Below are 6,247 nucleotides of genomic sequence, written 5' to 3'. Positions count from 1 at the left end.
ACGTAATACAATAAAGGTAAATGACGTGATCAAGCGAGACGAGGAAATCGACAGCTGACAACAAAATACATAGCAAGGTGAAGCAAGGAAATTATACACTTGTGTTGTTTTTTTCATAATCAAGAGAAGAAGGAAAATTTAATGAAGTCACTGTTGAGGCACATAGCCAAGGTGACTATATAGTATATAGACTTATAGTAATATATAGTCACTTTGATACATAGGTAAAGTTGATAATATTGTAGAGAAAAACGCGTGCAAGGAGAAGGGGGACAAAAATACATATGGTATTATTTTTTTAAATACTGATGTGATTATCATCTGCCTGCTTTATTATGATTTTTAAGGGTATAACGAAAGTATTTATTAGCAAAATGTTTAATGAAGATATACTACCTATAATTTACTTAGATGTTTTTTATCCGTTACAGTAGATTTGAAAACGTCACACTCCATGAAATTGTAATTCATTATGAACCTTATTCTCAGAATAATAGCTAATGAAACGACAAAGTAGAGTATTTCGAAATATATTGGAAGTTCCAGGTTTAAAAAAGAAGGCTTTAATTAAATCTAATCTACATAATAAAAAATATACCATCATACATTTATGTTAAATATACAAAATTAAACAATTGGAATCATATAACTAATAACCATAAATATAAATATACAGAATATTGAAATTATAGATTGATCCAAATAATATTTTCTTGTTCTGACACTGGAATCCAGTTAAATATGTCATAACTTTAGGTTGCAAAACACAAGCGAGACGTGGAGTTTAATCAAAAAGATAATCACCCCTCTTCTTCATGTGGAAGTTGCTATATACAATTGTGCACAGGATACATATATCTCTACCGATGAGATCTAACTAATTATTAATAATAAAGTAAATGTCAAAATCATAAAATTAGACAATAAATATACTAATAAAAATATTACTCAAGAGTAACAAAAAAGATTTTTCCCCCGTTATTTATGCTTCTATAACAACATAGTATTATTATGAAGGATATACACAATTGCTAATTATAATGCTACACCCAATGTAACTACCCCTGTTGTTGTGACCATTTAAGCAGTTATTTTTGCCTTTTATGAGTTTTCTGAACACCATTTCTTGGAGCCTATCAACCATAGCTAAGCCTTAAGTGAAAAAAAAAGTAATATTTATTGACTATGTAACATTGAAAAACCTAATTATCATACCCAAGTCTTTAAGTGAAGAAACTAGTCTCAGACAAACTAGTTGCGAACCATCCAAAGCTACTACTCCCGTTGTTGTGACCATTTAAGCTGTTGTTTTTGCTATTTAATGAGTTGTGTATCATAATTCTTGATAATTTTGGCTAAAATAGAATCATATTTTAGGGTTAGATTAAAAAAAAATTGAATACTTACTGTTAGATAGTACAAAATTCAGAGTTCTATTTCGAAATTAATAAATATTTTATACTTTTTACTGATAACTTGATTGTCATTGGGTGTGGATGACTCAAAACATTTTTATATGTATTTCTATAAATGACATCAGTGCCAACATCCTCTATTAATTTAATGATGGTTCCTCGGGAAGGGATAGGTTTACCCATGTATTTCTCCATAAATTTTTTGAACATAGATGATTAGCAATGGATAAGGTTATATTACATGCAATAAGCATCTTTGTGAGATCAGAGTTAAAGTCTGACTTGATGTATTCATCATTAACCTGATTTTTTAGATAAATATCCATGCTCTTGATATGAGATGAGGATAATGAGTGGTGTGTAATGCTAGATAGGAGACTAAATGCACATTTATATCGACAAACCATCTGTTTCTCATCCGGTAAGTAATTCCCAAATTCCTGGGCCTTTATTTTAGGCATTTTATTCAGTTTTCTATCGAATATCAGTATCTAATATTATATTAATATTGAATAATAAAGGCGGGAATGATAACGTTCTTGATTGATAGAAGAAGATGTATATTATTTAATCAATGATGCCATAAGTATTTCTTCTCTTCTCCTCGCACGCTTTTCTATTCTTACCAAAATTATCACCCTTTAGGGTAGGTATGATATAAAATAGGGAGTGCTCCAATCTTTTTTCTCCCCCACGTATTAAGCTGCTCGAACAGCTCATCGATAAGAAGCTTCGTGACGCATGAAACCCCATAAATATGTACATCTTTCAAAACATAAATTTGATGACTTTTTCTGTAAGAGATTACAAAAAAGTTCACTACAAATCTTCTAGAGGGTTTAAACTATATTGTGATTGCAAAAATTCAAGAAAAAATTGCAATATAGAGCTTCATTTAATAACTTAAAATGACCTTCGAATTGGCTTCGGAGTTTTGGGTTAAAACTGACCCTGCTAATTAATAAAAAAAAAAATTAAACCTAAGGAAGCATGAACATTTTTCTATTCATTTGTGAAAAAAATATAAGAATTGATAGACACAATCAGTTTTTATGAGATTAAGTGATTTGTAGCCGCTAATGAATAGAGGATGTAATGAACTGCATATTAGCATGGTAGATTGAGGCAAAAAATCACCACTTCCAGCTGACAAAGAAAAATTCCTAAACACCTAAGGAAGATGGAACATTTTTCTATTCATAAGTGAAAAAATATATAAATTGATTCAAGGAATTAGTTTTTATGAGATGAAGAAATTTGTTGTCTCTAATAAATAATAGGAATATTTCTTATTCTCCAAATTGGCTCTGACGTTTTTCTACAAAAATGCCCCTCCTAAATAGTAGAGAATTTTTTTTTTTAACCAAAGGAAGCTGGAACATTTTTCTATACATTGGCGGGAAAAATATAAAAATTGATAGGTCCAAAATCAGTTTTTATGAGATGAAGAAATTTGTAGGCGCTAATAAATTATGATTAGTTTTTAGATTCAAATGTTTATTTTTCGCTTAACCGCTCTTTTCCTAGAGTTCTTTGGTGAAAACAACGCGACTTTTAACCTCCAATGATTGAATAACTAAAGACAAATCTAGAAGCCACAAACTTTGCTATTTACATGTAGTTGTAAAAAATATGAAATTCCTGTATTTAAAAAAAAAAATAAGTGGGCCCCTGATAATTTAAAGAATGTTTTAGAGGGGAGCAGCTTATTTGTAATTGCATTTTATTCGATAAGCTACGAGTAGCTATGAGATTAAGAAAATAAGCAAAAATCTCACTCAAATAATTCTATAGAAGAGGCGTCCGCAGGGCGTGGGCTGATAGACTGTAGCCCCCCCCCCAAAAAAAACGAATTATTGCTTTGTATTAAAAAATTTAAAATTTAATTTCTGAAATTTTTTGAGAAAAGCTACAGATTTTTAAAAATTTTCTACAAAAAATGAAAGTTTTTGAGAATAGTTCCAAAAAATGTAATATTTGAAATTTTTTGTGGAGAGCTGTGATCGTTGAAAATTCTACTCTGAGTCCAACTCTTATAACTCTGCAACCAATCATCAGTACTACTTTTCGTCTTTCATGCATTACTGAGGACTTTATACTTTCATATTCTCTCCTCAGGAATAAAAAAATAAGAATAACAGCTTTAGAAAATAAGCGACTAGCACTTTTCCAATATCATATCTTCCAGTATATTTATCCATAAAGTAAATAAAATTATGATGTTCCTTGCCAGAAAATGGGTTGTTGCAGGAAACAAGCCTTTGAGTAAATTATGGATCTTAAATCAAATGTCGTTCAATCATCATTATTTTAATATTTATTGGGCAGATCAAAACTTTTAGTGTAGTTATGGCTTCTTAAGTACCTCAAGATCTAAGAAAAATATTATACATTAAGTTAGGAATAACAAATAAAGCAAATTTAACATCTCCGAATCTTCTTGGAACTACCTCACTCGATCTCCCCCCATGAACTGCAATCCAGGGTCTTATCTTCAATATCTTCATCATTTTTGAATATCTTAAAATTAGCGCAGAATAACTATTAAACTATATAGGAGTACTCATTAGAGATTCAGAAAAGAAAACAGCTTCATAGTGGTTTGCCAACTGACATTATTTTTCAAATTTACAGTCCCAAAATTTCTTCAAATTGTCAGGGTTACCATGTTGTTTTTTCGGTTTTATTGTTTTATACATTCCCTAAATACTCCCGATTAGCACCACTATAAATTCATATACCAAAGGATATTGGTTAAATGGCGGTGCTTAGGCTGAGCGGGCCTAGGAAAACGATAAATGTGCATTGTGCAGACCTCTTTTCTTTTTTTCGTTATAAAAAATAATTTCACTTATACGCATAGTTCATCGGATAACTTTTTAAAAAAAGAAAGTTAGTTTATTGGTCATTTTCTTAATAAATTGGGAAATTGTATACATATTTTACTGAACAACATTTTTTTTTAGAAATCAATTTTTATTACTTTCGTTTAGAAAAGGTCAATCATTTTATTTAATTCATTTTACTGTATATACCGAGCGGTACATTAAAATCTGAACACTTTGAATTTAAAAATTCAACAAGATATAATTTATTAATTAACAATAGAATTTCAACAAAATTAATACCATAAATAGATGTGTGTCTGAACTTTCTTAATCATTAATGTAGTCACCCACTTGGGATGTAGTCCTCTGTCATGGCGTCCCAGTTATGGCTGACAGTGGCTTTGAGGACCTCGGTGTTTGGATAACGGACAATGCAAGCCTTCCCATTGACATATACCCAAAAGATGTAGCTGAGGGGGTTGACATCATGGCTGTAAGGGGCCCAAAAGTGTCAAAAAATAGTTCAAGAGACCCATTCAAGAGTCTTGCAACAGAGGATATAGGTTTCTTTGATTGCTGGTCTCAGAAATAGCCTCTCCACCCTCACAAGGCTCTTTCCATCCCCTTTTTGATAGCTCTCGGGGCATTCTGGTGTGAAACTCCCAAGATCTCTTGCACTAGCTCTCATGGATTTGATGAGATTGGCCTGGGTTGTTTTCTTTACCTCCTCCGGGCCCAAATTGGCCTTTTTGATAGAGCTCTTCTTTCTCTCCAACATTACAGACCTGCTGACGGCGTAGACGATGGTCTTCGAGACGTCCAACTGCTTTGAGGGCGCGAATAGAAATTTGTTGATCACGTTCAACTGTCATTTTCTCGACTTGTACGTAAGCAAAAGAACTCAAGTTTGTTTTGTTTTGTAACTAATTGTTTAATTATGCTTTAATATATCGAAATATGAATTAACTTCAATCACTCAACCTTCATTAATTATTGTGTTAGTAAGTATTCAGATATACATTTTAAACAAATTCAACCCAGTTTTTCAAAAATCCATAGCATTCACAGAAGATTAATTTTTTGGAAAAATTCAATTCAATTTCAAATATCAATTTTTTGAAAGAAAAATTACGAATACTAAATTTTCTAGTAAAACGCTAAAATTCCTTAATTTTGTGGGGGGGGGGGACTACTGCCCTTCCACCCCACCCCTGCGGATGCTTCTGTTTAATGAATTGATAAAAAAGTATATTGGATTTAAAAAAGAGATGTCCAGACAAATGAGGACGGTTGGTCACCCAACATATATAACCAAAAAAAAATATATTGAATAGGCCCCTCAATTTTCCAATACAGTGCGTGGAGCCTTTATATATCGGTAGCCTGTCTGCTACGTATAGACTCCAAAACTAATAGATGGATTGAGTTGATCCTAGCATATGAGCCCCCTGGGATACACCACTGAATATAAAATACTTTTTTGCCTCAAGCACCAGAGTGCCTGCAAATTCATTTTTCCTACTTTATACTATACTCTTGGCGTTTAATTAAACCCCTATTCTAAATACAAAATTCTTGGCTATACATCATTAGACTCTGACTGAATATGTAGGAGTCTAGTTTGAAAAAATTAGGCCTTTATGATTAATTACTAAAATCATCTATGTAACCAAATACATTTACACAAAACAGAGCCTTTTATATAAGGGTTCTATCCATGATAGAATCTTTTTCTAGATAGATATATTAATATACATAGATATAAATGTAAACATAAAATGGCTGCCAACAGCTGAAGGCCGAGTCTGCTTTTTATTATATAGGTTCAGCATCCAGTTATTAATTATTATTAGGACGGTGGTTCTATCAAAAAAGGGAAAATTGTCCAGTCAATAGTTTTAAACAGCATAGACCAAACTGTACTGATTTATTTTGTCCCTAGCGCCAGTCGTTGATATGGTCAATATTTTTGTCTAAAACAAATTTTCATGGTCTGGGGTGAAA

General features: G+C 31.8%; 1 long non-coding RNA gene across 1 annotated transcript; it reads right to left on the bottom strand.

The window, feature by feature from the left end:
* Positions 1 to 529: 529 nt before the first annotated feature.
* On the bottom strand, positions 530 to 1,925 carry LOC139906129 (uncharacterized). The gene is made up of 2 exons (XR_011781427.1): positions 1,216 to 1,925; positions 530 to 1,152 (listed from the first exon to the last, which is right to left on the bottom strand). It is a non-coding gene; the product is annotated as an uncharacterized lncRNA (long non-coding RNA).
* Between the last annotated feature and the right edge of the window lie 4,322 nt (positions 1,926 to 6,247).

The sequence above is a fragment of the Lepeophtheirus salmonis genome, chromosome 8, assembly GCF_016086655.4.
Source record: "Lepeophtheirus salmonis chromosome 8, UVic_Lsal_1.4, whole genome shotgun sequence".
In the NCBI taxonomy this organism is placed as follows: Eukaryota; Metazoa; Arthropoda; class Copepoda; order Siphonostomatoida; family Caligidae; genus Lepeophtheirus; species Lepeophtheirus salmonis.
This window is presented reverse-complemented; position numbering and strand designations above follow the sequence as displayed.